Genomic DNA, 22,973 nt, shown 5'->3' on the forward strand with positions numbered 1-22,973 from the left:
TCACCAATTCTTTTTAACTGGACAAGCAAAAACTAATGCTGTATTGTTGTTTTCATTTACATTTCTTTAGGCATTAGTGAGGCTATCTTGTAATTGTTACCTCTTTAATGAAGCGGTTGTATATAACGTGTGTGTGTGTGTGTGTGTGTGTGTGTGTGTGTGTGTGTGTTGCCCACTTGTCCATTTTTGCTGTTTCTGATCGATTTGAAGGAATACATTCTATAGTGTGGACATTCACAGTTTTCCTGCTAGAATATGTAGCAAATACTTTCTCCCAGGCTGTAATTTATGTTTTGATTTATTTCAGTTACCTTTGACAGTACACTTTTGGTTTTTTTTCTTTTTAGGTGGTCCAATCTGCCAAACTTTTCTATTGTGGTTTCTGGGTTTGGTATTAGATTAAGAAAGGCCTGGTCGGGCGCAGTGGCTCACACCTGTAATCCCAGCACTTCGGGAAGCTGAGGCGGGCGGATCACCTGAGGTCAGGAGTTTGAGACCAGCCTGGCCAAAATGGTGAAACCCTGTCTCTACCATAAATACCAAAAATTAGCAGGGTGTGGTGGCAGGCGCCTGTAATCCCAGCTACTCAGGAGGCTGAGACAGGAGAATTGCTTGAACCCGGGAAGCAGAGGTTGTGGTGAGCTGAGATCACACCATTGCACTCCAGCCTGGGCAACAAGAGCAAAACTCCTTCTCAAAAAAAAAAAAAGAAAGTCCTTCCCCACCACTACCCTGCCAAAACACACACACACACACACACACACACACACACACACACATATACAGTTTGCTAATATTTTTATATTTAATGTGCAGCTCTTTAATTTATCTGGGACTTGTTATTGTGCACATTACAAGGTAGATGCCTGATTTTATCCGTGTAGATAGCGATTTCTGCCATGGCTCAAAGTGTCTCTAGCCTCCAAGTGGCTCCCCTATAGGACTAAGGCTCTCTGAACTTGAGTCGGTCTAGCCTGGGCAGGAAGGTGGGCTGCCGAGGAAGCAGTTCCCTCCCCCGTCCTTCCTCCCTTTCCATTTATTGTATCCAGCGACAGCCAGTGTTGGAGTGTGCAGGCTCCTCCACTCAGACAGCAGGGGAGCGAGAGGGCTGCCGAGGGAGCCGTGAACACTACATCACTTGAACACAGCATTACGGGAATGGTCAGAGCCTGAGCTACAGTTGTCCTGGGACAGCAGTAACTTATGTGCCCAGAGAAATCATTTTCCTGGAAGATGCATTTTAGGCAGCACAGAGGCTCAGGTGACCCTTATATCATCTGGTCCCAGGTTTCTGTGGATTTACACATGCTGGCTTCCCACAACAGAAAGAAATCTAATTACCAGTAGAATAACTTACAGGTAAGGGGACCTCCAGTGGGCGCCCAGCCTGGCTGTAAAACCTCAGAGCTAGATCCTGAGGAAAGTGAGCTGGTGCTCGGACCTGGACACCTCGCAGCTCAGAGGACAGCCACCACCTCAAACCCAGGGCTGGGTGGGAGAGCGAATGGGTGGCAGAGCACATGTGGGTTTCCAGGGCTTGGAAAGGGAAAGAACATCATCAGACTGGGCCTCCAAATGCCTGGGCTCTTCTTTCTGCTACTAACTGCCAGGATGACCATAGCTTCTCATTTAACATATTTTCTCAGTTTCCCTGTGCTATATTATTGGTTAGCAGGTATTAAGCCACAACCCAGGGACCATGTGATATACTTTAAATACACATCCCCAGTTTGCACAACAGCCCTGGAAAATGAGAATTAGGATTCCCATTTGACATACGTAGAAACAAGATCCGAGAGGTCAAGTGGATTCGTTCAGAGTGACTTTGGAAGAAAGTGGCAGAGCTAAAATTGCAATCCTCTCACCCAAGCGCCACACTGCAGCGTGCTCCACAGGATCCACGTTTGTGAGTGTGGTGGGCAGGGCCCTGTGCTGCTGGGGGACCTTAGAATGTGCATGAGGAAGTTCCCTGGACCTCTCACAAAGACCTTGGGGTGACTCCCAGGACTTCTCCCTCCCTTGGCCTCGGCATGGCCTTCGCTCCAGTGACGCGTGCACGAGGCAGCTGTGGCCTGCTCTGCACAGCTGCCCGCCATCCTGCTCCAAGGCCTTCTGCCATGCCAAGAACCACATCCTTCTCTGGCTATGCATAAAGGTGAGAGGGCCAGGCGCCGTGGCTCATGCCTATAATCCCAATACTTTGGGAGGCCAAGGTGGGCAGATCACGGGGTCAGGAGTTTGAGACCAGCCTGGCCAACATGGTGAAACCCTGTCTCTACTAAAGATACAAAAAATTAGCCGGACATGGGGTCGCATGCCTGTAATCCCAGCTACCTGGGAGGCTGATGCAGGAGAATCGCTTGAACCCGGGAGGTGGAGGTTGCAGTGAGCCGAGATCGCACCATTGCACTCTAGCCTGGGCTATAGAGAAGAGACTCCATCTAAAAAAAAAAAAAAAAAAGAAGAGAGGACGCAGTCCTGCCCAAACATTGGCAGGGGCCAGGGAAATTGACAAATGGGGACCACATACCATGTGTCTACATGTATGAGTTACCACTCAGGCTGCCATCTCATAACACATGATGTTCTGCTGCTACCTTGACCCACAAATACCTTCATAACAATTTTAAAGGATGAATACAGTTGTGGTTTTTAGATACTACTGAAAGTCTTAGCAATAACAAAGATGGATTCAATTATTGTACATGTCTGTGCAGCCCACTGATGGGCTGTTGATATTTGGATGAGTAACAAAATAGAGACATAATCCATATATTATTTCATATTAATATCATATAATTTTTGCCTTCATTTTAGCAAAGTCGAGTACATTAATCCTTACAAAACTTTGTTCCATTGATAATAATTGTCTAAGATTTAAAAATAAAGTATAACTGTATTCAAACAGAATAAGCTGTGATTATACTTTTATTTTTTAAATATCTTAAAGTTATGTACAAATTGAATATTTTTCAAATATGATTTCAGCAAGTTATTTTTCTTCTAAAATATTCTAAATTGCTATAAAAAGCAAAATATAAATCATAATTAATGGATATGAATATTTTTAACCAAAGGTACTTAAATAAAGCTGAAACTTAAACATTTAAAAATTAATTAGATATTAAATATTTTTATACAAATAAAACAATTTACAATTCTAGTATTCAATATATGTTTGCCAGTGTTACTTTATACATGTCACGTCTTGAGCTGCATACATAGTAATTTAAGAGTAATATGAATCATTGATTATTGCAAAATATGCCTCAGCATCCATGTACAAGTGTTGTGAATTCTGTGTTCATTCTTATCTCCAGAACCGGGAATTAGAACATGCAGAGAAGCAAGAAAATGAATGTTTGGCACTACTGGGAAACAATAATTTGTTATACAAGAATCTATTGCACTCAAGCTGAGAGGAAGGATTTGACAAGCTCATTAATTTGCCTTTTCTCTTACCCAAGCATTTCTCCTGCTCAGATTCTTCCTGATCTCTCAAGCAGTGTCTCTGAGGCTATTGGAGTGAACAACACACAGTCTTCATGGTGTTTGATGCAGTCTTCCAGGACCCAAGGCAAGAAATGTGCAGAAGGGTTTCCCTGGGGTCTGAATGGTGATAGTCATGAGAGCTGGTCCTTAGAGTTGCAGGTTGTGCTGGGCCAGCACTGAGCTTCAGATTCTAAGTGTCGAGGCAGCCATGCATTCTTTAGTGGGTGGGTGTGTGTGTGTGTGTGTGTGTGTATGTGATATGCAGGGGCCTCTAAAGTATAAAGCGCAAAGCACAGTCTCCTCTATTCAGTGGCTCCAGGTGGTATGGAAAAACAGAGGGTTCAGAGGAGGGTTGGGGTCCCCAAGACCACATCTAGGTTTGATATTTCGTTGGAGGACTCAGGAGACTCAGCACAGAGTCACACTCGTGGCTATGATTTATTATAGCAAAAAGATACAGCGCCAAATCCACAAAGAGAAAGGCCCTTGGGGCAAAGTCTAGAGGAAACCAGGAATAAGTTTCCAAGAATCCTCTCCCAGGGAGTTGCACAAGACAAGCTTAATTCTTCAAGCAAGGAGTAGTGAGAACACATGTCAAATGTTGTCTACCAAGGAAGCTCATTAAAGACTCTGTGGCCAGGGTTTCTGTTGCCACTAGAGGGGGAGCTGGTCACATAGGCACCCCTATGTCCAGCACATTCCGCAATTCCAGACTCTCAGAAGGACAGCGCTGTTCCACATAAAGCATATTGTTGGGACAGCTTAGGCCCAGTGAGCCATTCTTATTAGGGAATGGTGGAAACCCTCCTGAAATCCAAGTTCCCGGATGCCAGCCAAGGGCCAACCTTGCAAGCAGGCCTTTCCAAGGAGATCAGTCTCAGGCGGCTATGGTGACTCTCTGAACAGGAAGTAACTGGGGTTTAAAGGTGGAGGAAGGAGAGCCCTTTTAATTTCACCCACGTTTTAAATTCCATTTCCTGGGGCAGAGGTGAAAGCTGTTGGCCTGAGCAGAATGAGCGTTGGAGACCAGCTTCTGGCCTCACACGGATCCATCCAAGCTGTCATGTGCAGTCTGATGTGTTCATTTTCACCTGGAACAACATCTGCTATGTACAACGTAGCCCGTAATTTATTTATCTAGTCTCCTAGAGGATACTAACAGTATGACAGCATTTTTATTAAGCAAACCCAAACAATATGCTGTTTAAGAACGTCATAGGTGATTATTTTTAAATGCAAGGGAATTCAGAGTAACTCTTATCTGAGGAAGGGAGGGAGCCAGGGGCTGAGATCAGAGAGGAGCACACAGTTATTAGTAATGTTCTTAAGGTGGGGCAGTGAGTTCACAAGTTGACTTTATAATTATAGTTCAGTCCAGGCCTGGTGACTCACGCCTATAATCCCAGCACTTTGGGAGGCCAAGGTGGGTGGATCACCTGAGGTCAGGAGTTCAAGATGAGCCTGGGCAACATGGTAAAACCCCATCTCCACTAAAAATACAAAAATTAGTCAGACATGGTGGGACGTGCCTGTAGTCCCAGCTACTCTGGAAGCTGAGGAAAGAGAATCTTTGAACCCAGGAGGTGGAGGCTGCAGTGAGCCAAGATCGCACCACTGCACTACAGCCTGAGCAATAGAGGGAGACTCCGCCTCAAAAAACAGAAAATAAAATAATTATAGTTTATAATTTCACATAAGTGATGAATACATATGTTCTTTCAAATGTACCAAAAATATGCACTAAAGCATTTTAACTTTTTTTTTTTTTTTTTTTTTTTTTTGAGACGGAGTTTTGCTCTGTGGCCAGGCTGGAGTTCAGTGGCACAATCTTGGCTCACTGCAACCTCCACCTCCCGGGTTCAAGTGATTCTCCTGCCTCAGCCTCCCGAGTAGCTGGGACTACAGGCATGTGCCACCATGCCCAGCTAATTTTTGTATTTTTAGTAGAGACAGGGTTTCACCATGTTGGCCAGGATGGTCTCAATCTCTTGACCTCGTGATCCGCCCGCCTCTGCCTCCCAAAGTGCTGGCATTACAGGCGTGAGCCACCGCGCCTGGCCAGCATTTTAACTTTTTAAAATTTACCATCTGGGTAATGGTGAGGTGCCCTTCCTAACCATGGAATTCTCAGGGCTGGCTACCATCAAAACTAACAAACATTATAATTTAATTGACATAGAAACCCATTATCATCTCCAATCAAGTGACATCAAGCTTAATATTTTTTATTACTGGCTGCTCATTTTTCTCACTGAGGATCTCATTTTGTGAATGAATTCGATTTTGTGAATCAACTCAATTTTATTACTCAATATTTTATTGTTTATTTTAATTCTTAGGGGAATAACATTATTTCATTTTCAGTATCTTTATTTTTACAGTTATGCTTTATTTATGATAAATGACTCTGGTCTTCTGTTTATGGTAGAGATGCAAATGTTTCCTTTTAAAATAAGTTTACACAAGCTAAAAGTCGAGACAAATTAAATACAAACATTAATCAAATGATAGCACAAGTGGTATAGGAATGTGACGATAGTTGTCAAAGAGTTGAACAAAAGTGCTGGACAACACTGGCTGGTATGCAAATATCTAGCACCCAAGTTCTCTTTGCTAGATCCGATGGGGGGACAGAGAGTTACAAGGATGTGTATGTGTGTGCTTGTGTGTGTGTAACACAATCTTTTTCCTCAGAGAGTCTCCACCTAGAAAAGCAACACACTTACCAATAAGGAAACAGTCACTGGTGAGGCCTCAGTGCCAGTGCCTGCAGGAGGCACATGTCAACCTGAAATCGGGAAAGGGCCAGGCTTTTAAGAAGACAGGTGTGAAGCTACAAGTCACAGTGCCTTTCAAAACTCTTCCTAAATATTAGGCTGCAACAAACCCTAGCACTTCCAAGAGTACAAACTTAAGGATATCCCGTTGGCATCACTGGCTTATGGTACTGTATAGGCTTTTCTAATTTTAAAATAATAAACCAGCAACATCCGGCAGGAGGTAGTAGGGGGCTGTCCCACCTCTGTGCTGTGTATGTCAGGACTTGCGGAGAAAGGACCTACGAAGCACGTCCATCCCACCTGCCTATAGAAACGAAGAGCACCGTTCACCAGCTATGAACCACATGTCAAACACACAGACATACATAGTATGTGATGATCACGCTATGTAATGATACCAAGCTCTAAGAGGTAAAGAGCCCAGGAAAGGGATAGTTCACCCTGCAGGAGACTGAATCGGAAAAGGCTCATGAGTCATTATGACTCCTATGGCCTAGAACAGTGCCTAGCACACAGTAGATGCTAAATTGATACTTGTTGTAGTTAGTGAGTAGGGAAGTAGAAGCATTAAGTCGGCCAGGATGAGAGGCTGAATAATGGTCCCCCCAAAGATCCACGTCACCATCCCTTTCATGGAGCCTATGACTATTACTTTACATGGGAAAAGGGATTTTGCAGATGTGATTAAGTTAAGGCTTGTGAGATGGGGAGATTACCCTGGATTATCCAGATGGGCTCCTAATGTAATTATAAGTATATTATAAGAGGGAGGCAGGGGAAGATTTCACTACAGAGAGAAGAAAAGGCAATATGACCACCGAGGCAGAGACTGGAGTGATGTGGCCACAAGCAAGGAAGAATGCCTGCAGCCCCCAGAAGCTGGATGAGGCCAGGAAAGAGAATTCTCCCTGGGAGCCTCCCAAGGAATCACAGCCCTGCTGCCACCTCGATCTAGGCCTATAAGACTCAGTGTGGATTTTTGGCCACCAGAACTGTAAGAGAATAAGTTTCCATTGTCTTAAGCCACCAAGTTCGTAGTGATTTGTTACAACAGTACAGGAAGCAAAGGCAGCCATGATCTGGGAAGAAGGTAGAGTGAGAGGGAGCTGTGAAAGCTGTCTGGGCAATGCCAAGGACATTAGAGAGCCTAGGGGTTTTGCGCTGAGGCCTCCTAAGATGCAAACAGAGCTTGAGAAAAATGAATCTGTCTTGGCTGTGCAGAATGGATCGAAGGTGGAGAGGCCAGAGGCAGGGAGCTCTGTCAGGAGGTTCTTAAACAGCTCAGAATTGCAGGGGTGAGAGACAGGCCCCCGGGATTAGCAGTGGAAAGGAGAGAAGGAGGCCAGTACAAAAGAAATTTCAAAGGCAAAATTGATGGCGCTTAGTGAAAGGCTGAATATAGCAGATGACGGAGAAATTTCTTCCAGCTGTTAGAGCAGACAACGGCAGAGAGAGGGAAATTGTGGCAAAGGGGGAGACATTTCTAAATGTTTCTAACAATGTTGAGCGGGTTAGTCTAAACTATAGCAGTGCCATGAACTGAGCTGCTCGAAGAGTCGGAGAAACAACTCATGGGTCAACCCTTTCTATGGCTGGCCACCGGTGGCAGGAGGAAAATACTATTGCCTGGGCTCCTTGTTATAAAGTGTGGAAGAATTCTCTCTCCAGAATTCTTTCCACCCTTGATCTCTCCACCCAAGGCCTAGATTTTCAGTGTGGAGGTGGGCAGGGGAATGGAGTGGAAGAGAAGGAGAGGAGTGCAGGTAGAAAGTAAAAAGGGAGGAAAAAAAAATAGCATGGGTCAAACACGGCATAGACATATCCCAGCTGCCCTCTTGCCCAGGCGCTGACCAGTCTCAACAAGCCCGTCAGAATGAGGTCGACGCCTTCACAGCTCCATCGGCAGAGCCCTCTCACTGGGTGCCACTTCCATCCCTGTAGACCTTGAGTGTAAACAACCTTCTTGCCAGAAATGCAAGTGGATTCTGGCATGGTGGGGGACTGCAGAGCAAGGAGAAGTCAGTGGATTGAGCAGGAATTGAACGTGAAACATCTAATTTAGGGTGTATCCTAAAACCAAGCACTACCCAGAGCAGGAAGCACTGCCCCAGAATAGTAATCCATCAACCCTAGAAGCCATCTCCAGAGATCTGGGCTACAGATTGGGAGAATGTGAGTCACAACAGTGCCCTGCCCCATGCACTCTGTGATCACCGGCCCCCACTGGGGAATTCTGCCACAATGCCTCCACCAACTATACCGAGAAATTCTCTAAGAAGGCCACAGCTCTGAAGCCTGCCTTTGTGCAGGAGCTGTCAAGTCTCATGGTTCAGCTTGGCTTGGTAAGGGGGAGAGAAAATGGAAAGAGTTCCCTGCATTTACCACTAGTTATTTACTGTGCATCTCCTGTGTGTCCGGCACCTGCTAGATGCTTAGAATACTCAGTAAATAAGACAAGCCCAGCCCCTGTCCCCATGATGCTGATAAATATTATCAAAAGCAGCCTTTGAAAAAAGCCTGAGTGGAAGCTTGAATCAGAACCAAATCTCTTTTCCAAAATGATCGAACTGGCAAACGTGCAAATGTTCTCAGGACCAAAACAGAATTTTGTTCCATTTGAGTCTCTCCTCTCTCCAGGGCCTCAAACAACCTGCTGAACAACAGAAACTCACATGGCCTGATCTTCTGACAAAGTCCCCTGAGAAATTGCTGAGATTACTGAGATATCAATTTGATCACACCATTTTCCAGCAATATTACCCTCTTCCTTTCCCAAGCCCGTTCACGGGTTCATCTGCTCATTTGACAATGATTTATTGAGTGCCCAGCCTGTGCCAGGTGTGGACAAAGGGTGCGGCCCTGCCCAGTGGAGCTGCCAGTCCACAGGTGCACACAATTTGTATTAGTCCATTTTCATGCTGCTGATAAAGACATACCTAAGACTGGGTAATTTATACAGGAAAAGGGGTTTAATGGACTTACAATTCCACATGGCTGGGGAGGCCTCACTATCATGGCAGAAGGCAAGGAGGAGCAAGTCATGTCTTACATGGATGGCAGCATGCAAAAAGAGAGCTTGTGCAGGGAAACTCCCGTTTTTAAAACCAGTAGATCTTGTGAGATTAATTCACTATCATGAGAGCAGCACGGGAAAGACCCGCCCCCATGATTCAATCACCTCCCACAACACATGGGAATTCAAGATGAGATTTGGGTGGAGACACAACCAAACCATATCACCATTCATCAGCTCTTGGCTGGGGGACAGGACAGGAGTGACAGCCCTGATCAGACGGACAGAGAGCTAAGGGTAAACCTGAAGAGGAAAAAAGCCCAGGGTTGGAAAGTGGCAGAGCTGGGAGAAAAAAAGCCCAAGATCCCTAATTCCTATTCTAACACCTTCCTCCAACACTGTCCAATTCGGCCACTGAGAAACTTTCATGGATGGGCCGTTAGAATTTACCAAGTGTATTCACATCCATGGTCTCACTTGAGCCCTATGGCAACCCTAAGGTGCGCTTTTTCACCCCCATTTTACAGACAAGTAAATGGAGGCACAAGAAATCTCAGGATTTGTGAAGTTAACCAGCTGGTAGGTTGCCAAATTGAGGCTCAAACCCAGGTCTTGTGATTTCAACGTTAGTCTTCTTTTTGCTGGACATCAAACTCCAGCTCTTTGTTCCTGGTATCTTGTCCCCCCACACCAAACCACCAAAAATCATACACACACCCCAATCCCCAAAATAATTAAGTTAAATTAAAAACAGAAATGTCTTTCTCCAGTCTAATATCTGGCAGCAGGCAGCAAGCAATTCTCCCGGGAACACTTAGTGATTTCCACGGGAAATCTGACCATCATTAACGTCCAGACTCCACCGTGGTTTCAGTTTGGGGTCGGAGCGCTCTGGTACTGGAGGTGAGGGAACAATGGGCCGTGCTCCGGGAGAGAAGGCTGACCTCTCTCAGAACCCCCTCTGTTCCTGGCTAATATGTCAATAGCCTCTTAAATGGAACGTTATGTGTCTGGGATTTTACTGTCAGACCCACCCCTTTTTGGTAGGGTTTAGCTTTTTTTTTTTTTTTAATCTAAAGTTGATTGCCTCTCTCATTATCAAAGCCACCATCCATCTGTTTCCACTTTCTTGAGGGCTGTAGCAAGGAATAGAGCTGGAAATGTGTTTTTACTTGAGGTTTCAGGATTCCCCCTCCTCCCCGCTTGTTGAGAGTTGTTCAAGTTTTAATGTTGTCACTGCAATATGATCTTCCAGTAGTGGGTGGCCCGGCTGTGCCATTTGAAACTAATTTACAGCTTCATCTGAGACTATCGTCACTTGAAATTAATTAACCAGAGCAGACCAAAAGTTTACATGATGGGGGGAGGAGGAGAGAACTTTTACCTGGTAAGAAAAGATTCCCCAGACTTTGCAGGATACTGTCCTTGGGTACAAAGAGCAGTCTTTATTTTCTTATCCACCCACCACTTTTTTGAAATTAAAACACACATATAAACCATAAAAAATTCAGCATGTTGTTTTCTGAAAGGTTTCTTTGGGAAGATAAGAACTCTGTGGCGGTTTTCACAGACCCAAGCCATGGCTGTTACCAGAAAGAAAGATGAGTAGACTCATCACCGGCTGATAGGGATTTCTGCATCCCATAATGAATGCTAGAGATGAAATAATGGGGAAGCAGGAAAGAGTTGGGTGGGCTGGGCAGGTCTCGGGGCATTTACCACAATGCCATCTAAAACAGATTCTTCCCAGGCTGCAACGGGGAGATCATCCATGCCTCTCACATTTGTTAAGTATATAGTGACCCCTTGTTATGTGCCAAGCACTGTGGGTGAAGGAAACACCCTCAAGAGGCTTATACATTTCATCAAAATGACAACCAATGCTTGTAAAGCTCTTGGCAGTCTACGAAGCACTCTTACATACATTCCCACTTAATTCTCACCATGACCCCATGAGGCACACAGTACTATCATTCCATTTGATGAGGAAAGAAGCCAAGGTTCAGAGAGAGCAAGAGCTTTTCCCTGGGTCACACAGTTAGGAAGTGATGGAGCACGAATCCAAACCAAGGTCGGTAACAAAAATCAAATCCTCTTTCCAACAAACCTATAGCTAGGGCTTATAAACACAAAGCAACAGGGACAAAGGGGGCATTAAGTCTTGAGGTACCCCCACATGAATGTGATTAGGGGTCAGCAGGCATCTTATTTTTCTGCAATAAAGGGTTCCAGCCACTGCCATCATGAGACTTGAGCTAGTGATGTGGCCAGAAAAGGCAACTCTCTGACCAGCTCTAGGGAGTTCTGGGCCCTCAACCAGACATAAATCTGTGGGTGACAAAACTATGCACATCATTCCTGGGCTCGATTTGACTTTCTAAAGCTGAAACACGCAGTGTTTGGGCGGCAACAGATTATAATCTCTCTGCTCTTAAACGCCAACGAGTATGTGAAAGTAATTTGAGAGCCATTAACGGATGCTTGCATAATGCCTGGCTCCTATTAAATACTGAAAACACACTGGCTGTGATTGTTATTCCCCAAATCCTCTCCCTCCTCGAGTCTCAGAGTTGGAAGGAAGGGACCTTAGACACAAAGATTGATCCCTGATCCAACCAAAAATATGGATATCTATTATAGAATTATATAATTGATTGTAACAGCTAACATTGGGCACTTACTGTGTGGTAAGTGCTCTTCTAGTATTTTGAGCAAATTAATTCTCAGGACAACCCTATGAGGTCTTTGATTACCCCATTGGACAAATGAGGAATCTGCAATAGAGATCAGTAACACATCCTCTTGCCCAATCAGGATTCAAACCCAGGTAGCTTGCCTCCCAGGGAGGGCCCTTAGCCACGATGCTATTCATCCTGTCCAGGTCCTCCCTAATGTGCTGAACAACTGAGTGTGTAGCCTTTGCTTGCACATCACAGTAATGGGCACTCACTACCCATAGAGGCAGCCTCCTGTTGCAAGACTGAGGATTTAAAGTGGAAAATTCATCTCTATGTTGAGATGAAGTTTCTTTTTTCTTTTTTCTTTTTTTTTTTGTTTTTTGTTTTTTTTTTGAGATAGAGTCTCACTCTGTCACCTGGGCTGGAGTGCAGTGGCACGATCTCAGCTCACTGCAACCTCTGCCTCCCGGGTGCAAGTGATTCTCCTGCCTCAGCTTCCCAAGTAGCTGGGACTACAGGCTCCCACCATCATGCCGGGCTTTTTTTTTTTTTTTTTAAGCAGAGACAGGGTTTCACCATGTTGGCCAGGCTAGTTTCAAACTCCTGACCTCAGATGATCCACCCGCCTCAGCCTCCCAAAGTGCTAGGATTACAGGTGTGAGGCACCACGCCCGGATAGGCCTGAGATTTTGCATTTCTCACATGCCCCCAAGTGATGCTGATGCTGTATCACTGATGCTGTTGGTCCAAGGACCACATTGTGAGGAGCAAGGGTCTAGCTCAGAGTAGGGCTGGGCATGCCTGCCACCTATCTCTGTAAATGGTGTTTTATTGGCACATGTCTAACCCATTGGCTCCCACATTGCCTGTGGCTGCTTCCATGCCACAACTCAGTTGAGTGGTCGTGACAGAAATCATGAGGCCCACAAAGCCTAAAATGTCTGCCCCTTTATAGAAAACGCTTGTCTGCCCTTGCTTTAAATGACCACCCTTCAAATTTTGAAAAGCTCTGCCCCGTCCTCCATCCATAGCCTCTGAGCCATCTCATCACAGGCTGAACATTCCAGGCTTCATTTCCCCTCCCATCAAGTGCCCTGGGCATCCTGGTGTCTAACCGTGAGCACACCCAGGTTTACCAGGACCTCCTCTGAAGAAAGAGCCTCACCCCGCAGATACTCTGCTGTAGGAGTAACTGAGACTATTCACACCCTGATCCCAGGGTTATATTTCGCTTCATGGGAAGGTCAGCATGTGGCCTCCATGGTCCTGCCGAGCCTTCTGCCCCAGGTCTCAGCCCCCGAAAGGCATCCTGCCCTGCTCCCTGGCACTCTCTCCCTCCTCCTCTCCTTCCCACACTCTCTGCTGCCCCACTGGCTCTTCAGCTTTCTGCTGAACAGTTGACAGTAACTGCCACCGGGTGCTGGTTACCACTCTGGTACTCGGGCCATAGGAAGTTGGCACCCAGGCCACTGCAGAATAGGCCTTCCATTCTGGAGGCTATCGGGGGAAGCTCTACGTGGTTCTGTCCTTGTGGAGTGGGTGCCTCTGGCCCCCGGCTGCTCTCAGAACCAGAAAGCAGGATCTCAGGGCTGAGAGATTACCAGGAGCCTCATTAACCCCCCGAAACTGCTGCATCTGTGACCTCAAGGCCCAAGCTCACTGCATGGGCATCTCTAGTGACTAGACGTGCTCAGAGGGGTCTCCTTGCAACTCAAGGAGGCAGCCTTAAAGACACGGCCCTACCCTTAGGCAAGGCAAGGACCTCTTAGCTGGAGTGATTTAGGACTGAGAAGTTCCTGATATGCTCCACACCTTTTTATTTCTTAAGATAGAGTCTTGCTCTGTTGCCCAGGCTGGAATGCAGTGGCACTATCTCAACTCACTGCAATCTCTGCCTCCCAGGTTCAAGCAATTCTCGTCCCTCAGCCTCCCAGGTAGCTGGGATTACGGGCATCCACTGCCACACCCAGCTATTTTTTTTTTTTTTTTTTTTTTCAGTAGAGACAGAGTTTCACCATGTTGGCCAGGCTGGTCTTGAACTCCTTATCTTAGGCAAGCCACCTGCCTCGGCCTCCCAAAGTGTTAGGATTGCAGGCGTGAGCCACCAGGCCCAGCCCACACCTACTTTTTAAAAAATTCATTTCTGGCAGCTATTGACCATTTAAAGTGTGGCTCCCGTAAAGGTGGTCCTGAAAGACTACATTTATTTTATTTAACTGTAAAAAGCCACACATGGTGAGTGGCTACTAAATTGGACAGTACAGTATGTAGCTCAGGTATAAAATTCACACATCAAATTCATTAGAATTTGATCTAATTCTGTGACCTCAAGGACCGAGCTCACTGCATGCGCATCTCTAGTGGCTGGGCATGGCTCAGAGAGGTCTCCTTGCAACTCAAGGGGGAAGCTTTAAAGACCCGGCCCTGCCCTTAGGCAAGGCAAGTTCATTAGAATTTGGTCATTTCTAGTCTTTGGGGCTTGGTCAAAAATTTCCCCAGGGAAAAGTCACCTATGGAGCTATTCTGAGTCACTGCTTCCTCCATATGAAACAAGGCACTAAGAATAGAGTTAATTTGGGGAGGCCGGAAAAGGCAGCCCTGGAAGTCACAGGGATCCAGGAAGGAAGGAAAAGAACAAGCTCAGGCCAATTGGAGATTAAAAACACCAAACGAACAACTCTGCCAACCTGGGGAGCCCGCTAGGACATTGGAGGTGGCCAATCCAGTTGGAAGACATCAATTTCTACTTGATAAATGGAAGGAAGGGAAGGAGGAAGAGAAGGAAAGAAGGATGGAGGGGAAAGAGCCATTCCTCGTTGTCCTGACCCTCAAGGAATTTGTAATCTAGTTTAAGAAACAGAATCACAATAGCTGAAGCCGCTGGAGAACAATGAGGTGCTAAATTGTGGCACTGCCGTGTCTAAAGCAGAAATCCCAGGACTGGGGACATGGGTGGGGGCTAAATCACACTGAAGAAGTGGGAGTGGGCTTGGGCAGGAAAACAAACATATTTCATTTGGACTAAAGGGAAAGAGAAGACGCCCTGGGCAAGAGGCAGGCTGGGACAAATGCAAGAGGAGGAGGCATCAGGGCTCAGTGGCAGCAGACCCCATGCCCCTGATTAGGGTGAAGGGCTGGGGTTGGGGGAAGAGAGGATGAGGGTGGGGTGCCAAGGTGAAGCTGGGCTTGGGGGTCCTGGACAGCACAAGGGCAGGAGTTTGGGCTTCAGTCGTTTTCTAGCTTTCTGAAAAGGACAAAGAAGTTGTCCAGGGCTCCTGCAGAGGCTCCTCCTGCAAAGTCCATGCAAGCAATGCCAAGGGTCAAGGGGTGGGAGGAGCCAGTGGCTGAGCCGGTGGGTCCCAGCACCCTTGTGCAGGATGCAGCTCCTGTGGCTGCTCTGAAAGCAAACAGCCCGGTTAAAACGTCTTCAGAACCACTCCGCACTGCGGTGAGCCTTCCTATGCAAGCGCCCTCCCTTCTCTCTCTCCTTTTGAAGGTGTCAGACTCTGGCCAGCTCCTGCTCCTTGCCCTGAACGCTGCACAGGCGTTTCCCCTTCAGCACATCTAATTCTGTGGTCGAGTCTGCTTCTCATAGGACCCAAAATAACATAAGAGGGATAGAGAATTCTATTCTCTCCTAAGAGATTACATCCTTCTCGAGGGTTGAGGGCTCTCCATGACCAAAGCAGCCCCTGACAAGGTCTGCCTCTGGAACACAGGAAGTGGGGCTCAGGCCACCAGGAGCAGGGGTGTGGCACAGGCAAGCTTCACACTTTGCCAAAGCAAATCCCAATGATGGCCCCTGCCGGCAGCCTCCCCTACCCTGTTCTGGGCTCTCCCCTTTCTGGTAGTGACCCTCCCCAGTTCTGAGCAATGAGCACGCTCATACATCAAAGTACCCTGGAGAAAGTGAGGCCAGCATGCTCGCACCTGAGGCTCACCCCCACGCTGCTCAAATATGGGCACCAAATGTTACAAACTTTTCATCCTGAAGCGATAACAGAAGTGTGAGGAATGGAGAGGAGCACAAAGAGACCACAGAGAGGAACCAAGGCCCTGGTCATGTTTTTCAGGGAGTGGGGGAAGAAGGGGAAGTGGAGGGGTAACTGTCACCCCCCAGTCCCTCCTCTGTCACAGGCTGCGTTGCTGAAGAGGAGTCAAAGGCCATCAGGGAGGACACTTCCAGAAACCTCACTCACCGACCAGGCTCACTAACTCCATCCTTCAAACCCAGGATTCTCAACCTCAGCACCAGTGATACTTGGGCTGGAGATCCCTTTGCTATGGGGGCTGCTGTGTGCATTGTGCCACATTTAGTAGCATCCTTGGACTCTACTGACCAGGTGCCAGGAACACTCCTCTAACTCCAGTTGTGACACCCACAAATGTCTTCAGATGTTGCCAAATGCCTGCTAAGGGCTAAAATCATGCTGGTTGAGAAGCACTGACTTAAATAATCAGAAATCCCACTTCAGACAGAATAAAATAAATATGTCTATGGACTGTGTCTCTCCACATCAACCTCCCTACACTCAGGGCTTACCAGATCTCTGCTAACCTGAAACTCTCAAAACAGCTCTTTCCTGGGCTAGGCCTGGAGGTTCCCATCTCCTCCCCAGATCCAGCACCTTCTCACTGTGCTCATCCCCCTTTTATCAAATCCCATCAGCCAGGCAGCCCAGCCAGTCCAGCAGACAGCCCCAGAGGTGCTGCCTGGATACAGTCTTCAGGCTGTCTCACTTACACATGCCAGTGGTTTCTGGCATGGATCAATAATATAGCTCTGCTTCCCCTCACTGCATTTTTTATTTTTATAGGTTTAGGGGGTACAAGTGCAGTTTTGTCACACAGATATATTGCATAGCCCTCACTGCATTTATAGGAAACTAATCCAAGTGGGTATCACACTCGCTGCCCATTGCTGAACGCCTCTTGATTTATCTATTCATTCAACAAATAGTTATTGAGTTTCTACTAGATGGCAGCCACTATGCTAGGAGCTAGGGATATCAGTGTGAATCCGATAGACACGGCCCTACCCTTCCCAGCGGGTACAGGTACAGGCTCTGAACTCTGACTCTGGACTCCAAGAAAGGTGAGAATAGATAGTGTAGGACATAAAATATGCTTAGCATGGTGCCTGGCACACGGCAAGGTAAAAAAGAGCTCACCCTGTGGTAGGAGTTGACATTATTGTTATTATTCAAGACATTGCAGCCTCGTGGGAGAGACAGACAAATTTAACATGCAATTACTTCAAGTGTGATAAATACCCTTGGAGACAGATGCATAGAACTCATTTGGGGGTAACCTATGAGGTTCAGGGATGTTTCTGCCAGGAAAAAGTGCTAGTAAGTTCAGATCTGAAACTTAAGTAGCAGTTAGCCCCTCTCCCCACCAAAAATGAGGTGGTCAGGAGGGTATTGCAGACAGAGGGAAAAGCGTGTGTTAAGGCTCAGAGACCAGAACATCACAGCATGGCAGGGGTGGGCTAAGAGTGTTCAGCGTGACTACAGCATGGATGCTGATGATGTGAGCAGGGCTCACACCAATCACTCCTGTGAGCCATATTAAGGCATTTGGACTTGACCCCAGAGCAATGGGAAGCCATGGAGAGTTTGGCAAAGGAGGAGTGTGATCATATTTCATTTAGAACATTCACTCTGGCTGGAGAGGGAAGAAACATTGGAGAAACAGAGTTGGCCACTGCTGTAGTCTCCCAGTGAGAAGGGATAGTGGCCTGGCCCAAGGAGTAACAGCAGGAACGAGAAGAGGTGGATAGAGCAACAGATTTGTGAGTGACACAGTTTCAGGCACAAAGTAGATGACTAATGACTAGCTGGAGAACAAGTACACAAGTGGGGAGTAACAGTCAGATCTCTGGAGGACCATGTAGAACCTCAGGAGACCTCCCAGCAAATTCCCGTAGCATCCAGCCCAGGGGTGGCATCTACAGCCTCAGAAGATGAACTGAATGCTAGGCAGCTTCAGGAGACTGATTAGAAACAAAAGAGAAAATGCCTTCCTCCCTACATAGGCAGTCTCCCCATTGGCAGTCATGAGCTGTACTGTCAGAGAGAGAGGATGAATGATGAATGTCAGGGCAGAACAACAAAGTGTGCCACGGCTTCAGGGGCTGCCACATGTGGAGAAGCTCAAGAAATCAGGTCCAGAGTCTAGAAAGGCAGGAGCTGAGAGGGACCAGATCAAAGGCTCCCAAAAGTCCTGCTGCAGTCACCTATGGCTGGCCAATGACAGATGAGCTCATGCAGGTAAAGCTAGTACATAAGGTGTTCTGCAGGTGTTTGGGGTCTCCAGGATGCACTGGGCACAAGCACATCCCCCAGAGTGCAGAACTTCAGCTTGGAGCTTAAAACAGGAGGTCTGGGGGCAACTACAAGAAAGGCCAAATTTTAAAAAATACTAATTTTTAATGATGTAACAAATTCTCATAAAAAATTTAAACATTACAGATAAGGCTAAAGTCCCTCAGCACCTGCCCCAAATCTAGCCCCTTCTTCACCTCTCCCCAGAGGTTCCTATGTTTCCAACATTTTCTTTTTTTTTTTTTTTTTTTTTTGTCTCTCAGGCTGGAGTGCGATGGCATGCAACCTCTGCCTCCCGGGTTCCAGCGATTTCTCCTGCCTCAGCCTCCTGAGTAACTGGGATTACAGGTGCCTGCCACCACACCCAGCTAATTTTTGTATTTTTGGTACAACAGGCTGTATTTTTGGTACCTGTTGTCCAGGCTGGTCTTGAACTCCTGACCTCAGGTGATCCACCCTTCTCGGCCTCCGAAAGTGCTGGGATTACAGGCATGAGCCACCGCGCCCAGCCCTTTTCTATTTATTTACAGATGGGTATATACATGCCCAAAGAAAGTGTGTCATCTTGTATGGAGTTTGCTTGCTTGCTAATTGTCATTGCTGTGAATTAATCTGTCCTGAAATTTACTATTTTTCATTCCACAATATATCTGGAGATCTGCCCATATGGGTATATATGGCTCTATGTCATCCTTCCTAACCATAGTACGGGATCATATATTATACTATGTTGAATTTGGCCATTTCCCCATCATGGGCACTTTATATAATGTGCAGAAAATCCAAAATATCTTACCCTGTAAGGATACTCAGGGCCAAAAACAGAAATGTCTTCAAAAAGCTCAACATAATGGTAGAGTCGGGAGGGGCCTCGGAGCGAGAGGCAGGGGAAGGGGGGGTTAGTCCTCCAGCCTCAACAGGGAGGACCCCATTCTGGGCAATAGTTATTAATAAAATGGGAGGTTGAGAAGAGCTGCAGTGGGTGAGAGAGGGCAGACGAGTTGCTTCATGCTTGTTCATGCTTGGCTTGACCGATACCACACACTGAGTGGTTAAAGAAGGTTCTCCTGGCCTTCCCTGGGGGTGGAATTACAACTCAACAGTGGGGCTAAACCTGATTCCAGAACTCAAGCAGAGAGAGCTCCTCCTACCATGTTGGCAGAAGGGAAGACGGGGGTGGATGCGAGTCAATAGTCTCCATAAATGTCTTCATTGGGCCACGGCTGACCTGCCTCCTCACCCACCCCAGCCACAAGCACACACTCCACTTGCTTCTCCAAGTAAGGGGGCCAGAGGGGAAGTGTGGGAGGCTCTTTTGATTGCTATGGCTTCTGTATTGAGTTCTCCTTCAGATCACACCTGAGTTTAGACGACTCAGCCCAGGCTGGATCCTATAAGACATGCCCCCTTCACTTAACAGATGGGGAAACTGGGCCTTAAGAGAGGAGAAATAAGCCCAAATCACAAGCTAGCAAGGGGCCACAAGCCTTTTGACCCTCGCCCGCAAAGTAAAATCAATAAACTCCACCTGGATTCCTTTTCAGCAAAACACCGTCAGAAACCCGTAGGCAATTCTTTCCTAAGTGGAATCACTTGTGACTTAGGCCTTTGATGTGACTCATCTGGGCAGAATCCCTGTAAACGGTGGGCTTGACCCGCGAGGACTTGGGGGCTGCTCGGGTCAGAGCCCCGCGGCCCCCGTCACAGACCCCGGGGAGCTGGGGAGGGGCATCAGGCCTCCACCAAAGAAACAGCAAGGACAGCGCAGCGGGACACGGGCGAATCCGCGCCCGTCCCTGCCCAGGCTGCCCAGGTTCCGCCGCTGGGCGACCCCAGGATTTCCTTTGAAGTCTGAGGCTCTCTTATCCCCGGCCCCCTGCCTCCCGGTACCGCCGATGCGCAGCGATTGCCAGGCAGGTCTCCGCCGGGCTTGGAGAGCCGCCGCCGACCCTGGGCGGGCGCCTCCCCTTTGCCCGGGTGCGCAGCGCCCCCTGCGGACCGAGCGTGGGCCCCTTTCCAGCCCGAGCAGGGTCGCTGCCGCGGCGGGCACCAGAGGCCGAGCCCCGCGGGTGAGGACCCCTCCCCTGGCAGCAGCAGGTCTCAGGAGCTCAGGGTTTCAACGTCAAGGGGTTCTTGGTTCCTGGTGGGACTGGACAACTTGGGAGCTGGGTGGCTGGGACGCGCTGGTCCCCTCTATGAGCGCGCTCCATCCGCAGATGGAAACCCCCTCCTCCCCGACCCCAGCCCACAGCCAGCTTCCCAAGCTCTCTGAGGACCACAGCAGTCGAGGTAACGTCTTTGGCAGCTCCTCTCCTCCCCGCCCGCAGTCTCTGCACAGTGCCCTGTCACCCCAGGTGACCTCAACCCTCCCTCTCCAGAGCCGCCTCTGTCCCTCTCCCGGCAGCCTCCCCTGAACCCTGACCTGTGCAACCACGGGTAGTTGTTGCGGAGCACTTACTTGAGAGTCAGGAGATTGGACTCCAGTCAGCTCAGCCAACCTTTTAGGGCATCGCTCTGTTCCCCAGGCTGGAGTGCCCTGACGCGATCCCTGCTCACTGCAGCCTCAACCTCCAGGCTCAAGCAATCCTCCCGCTTCAGCTCCCACCTCCCCAGTCCCCCAGTAGCTGGGATTACCGGCACTGGCCACCACACCCGGTTAATTTTTGTATTTTTCGTAGAGACGGGGTTTCGCTATGTTGCCCAGGCTCGTCTCCAACCCCTGAGCTCAGATGATCCGCCTGCCCTGGCCTCCTGAAGTGCTGGGATTATAGGTATGACCTACGTTGGACAATTGTCCCTCAGAGCCAATTCCTCCTCTTTAAAAAGGGAGAAGATCTGCTTGGGTCTGGCACTCTTCCATTCCAGTTCACTGTCCAAACTCCATACAGAACTAGGAGCACGCATCCCTACTCCCCCAGCCCAGGGATGTCCCTGCCCCTCCTCCTGGACTAAATTAGTAAAGAGCACCACCAAACCTCATCACCCAGACTACAGAGCTGGGACGGGCAGTATAGACTCTCCTGCTACATCCTGAGAGTCTTCAGAGACGCCTCCCCACCCCCTACCTCTCTGCCTTCTGTCTAAGCAAAGCCAACCCCACATCGCTGCCAGAATGGCTGTGCAAAACACAGTTCGGACCAGGCCACTCCCTGCTTCAAACCCTTCAGTGCCTCAGCCTTCAGGATGAAGGCCAAGGTTTGTACCCAGGCAGAGAGAGCCTTGACCATTGACCCCTGCAGATGTCTCCAACTTCACACCCCATCCCTTCCCACCTTAGACTGGTCCCCATAATACAAAACGGTTTGTGATTCCACACACTATCCCTCACTTACAGGGTCCCCTTTGCAGAGGGCGTCCTCTTCCCTCCCCACCCCACCTCATGCAATAGACACACTGTCCTGTGATTAACTCCTGCTCCTGTGCCTCCTCCCCACCCCACCTCTGCTTCAAAGCCTCCTGTGCTTGCTTCCATTGCTTCCTCTAACCACATTATATTAAAATGTAATTCAGTGTTCTTGTTGTTCCAATTATTTATCTGTCTTCCCTTCTAAATTGTGAAGTCCTCAAGGGCTGTCTTATTCATACAACCTGGATGACTCCTGGGATTTCCCAGCCCACTTAGTTCTAGTTTAGATGAGTTTTGCAGTAGACACGGCCAATTGCCCACCCAACAGCCATTTTCCAAGTCATCTTTAATGATAGAACCTTGATTTTGTTCAGGAAGACAATAAGCCCAGCTAAAATAGTCTCCTTCCCAGATTCTCTTACCACTAAGTGTGGCCACGTGACCCACATGTGGCAGAAGTCAGTGGATGGCACTCCCAGAAAAGCTTTTCAAAAGAGGATACATTCATTCATCTGTCCTTTTTTCCCCTCCCTGTTTTTCTTTCCTGGAACATGGGCAAGATGTCTGGAGGAGGAGCAGCTATCGTGTAACCAAGAGGACAGAAGCTGCACACAAAGGTAGAAGAGCAAGTGAAAAGGAACCTGGGACCCTGGTGACAACTTCCAGACACTGTACCAGCCCCCTGATTGTTCAAACCTCTCTTTGGAGGTTTTTCCTCTTACTTGCCAAAAATTGCAATCATAACTGGTACAAACACAATTTCCAAACCCAGAAGTTCAAAGCTCTCCCCTACAAGATGTCTGCCAGCTCCCAGTGGGCTCACATTCTCCTGGTCACCACTGACATTAAGCTCCTGCTCACTTTTCTGTTTAACTCTGGAACCTGAAGTGGCAAACCACTAGACTTCCATTCTTACAATTTCACAGGAAGCATTGCAGAGGGAGGTGGGCTAATTGAAAATGTTTTATAGTAAAGAGACAGACAGAGGCATGCCACACTGCAGCATCTCACAAATAATGAGACAAAAGAGTAGGAAGCCTCATTCTTAGAAATTCTTCAGCCACCCCAGCCCCCTAGAGAAAAGATCTTGACCACATCAGCCCATTGTGGTCCCCAGCCTCACACCCTCTGACTGCCCTCTCTCTCCCTCTCTTCTCCTCTGATCCTCCCTTCCCAGCCCTCCAATGAGTAAAAACCAAATTTTCATGTTCTCATGCATGGCAACTTAACACATCATTCCTGTGGCTTGGACTCCTATATGCACCCTCCCCCTCTATCCCAGTGGCTTACCACACTATTATTCCAAAGACAGTTGCCTCTCTATGGGAAACTCTGTTA

General features: G+C 47.8%; 1 long non-coding RNA gene across 1 annotated transcript; it reads right to left on the reverse strand.

Annotated features, from left to right (window-relative positions):
- Positions 1 to 5,787: 5,787 nt before the first annotated feature.
- LOC105739913 lies at positions 5,788 to 21,064 on the reverse strand. The gene is made up of 2 exons (XR_001115894.2): positions 20,748 to 21,064; positions 5,788 to 8,273 (listed from the first exon to the last, which is right to left on the reverse strand). It is a non-coding gene; the product is annotated as an uncharacterized LOC105739913 (long non-coding RNA).
- Between the last annotated feature and the right edge of the window lie 1,909 nt (positions 21,065 to 22,973).

This window comes from Nomascus leucogenys, chromosome 6 (genome assembly GCF_006542625.1).
Source record: "Nomascus leucogenys isolate Asia chromosome 6, Asia_NLE_v1, whole genome shotgun sequence".
In the NCBI taxonomy this organism is placed as follows: domain Eukaryota; kingdom Metazoa; phylum Chordata; class Mammalia; order Primates; family Hylobatidae; genus Nomascus; species Nomascus leucogenys.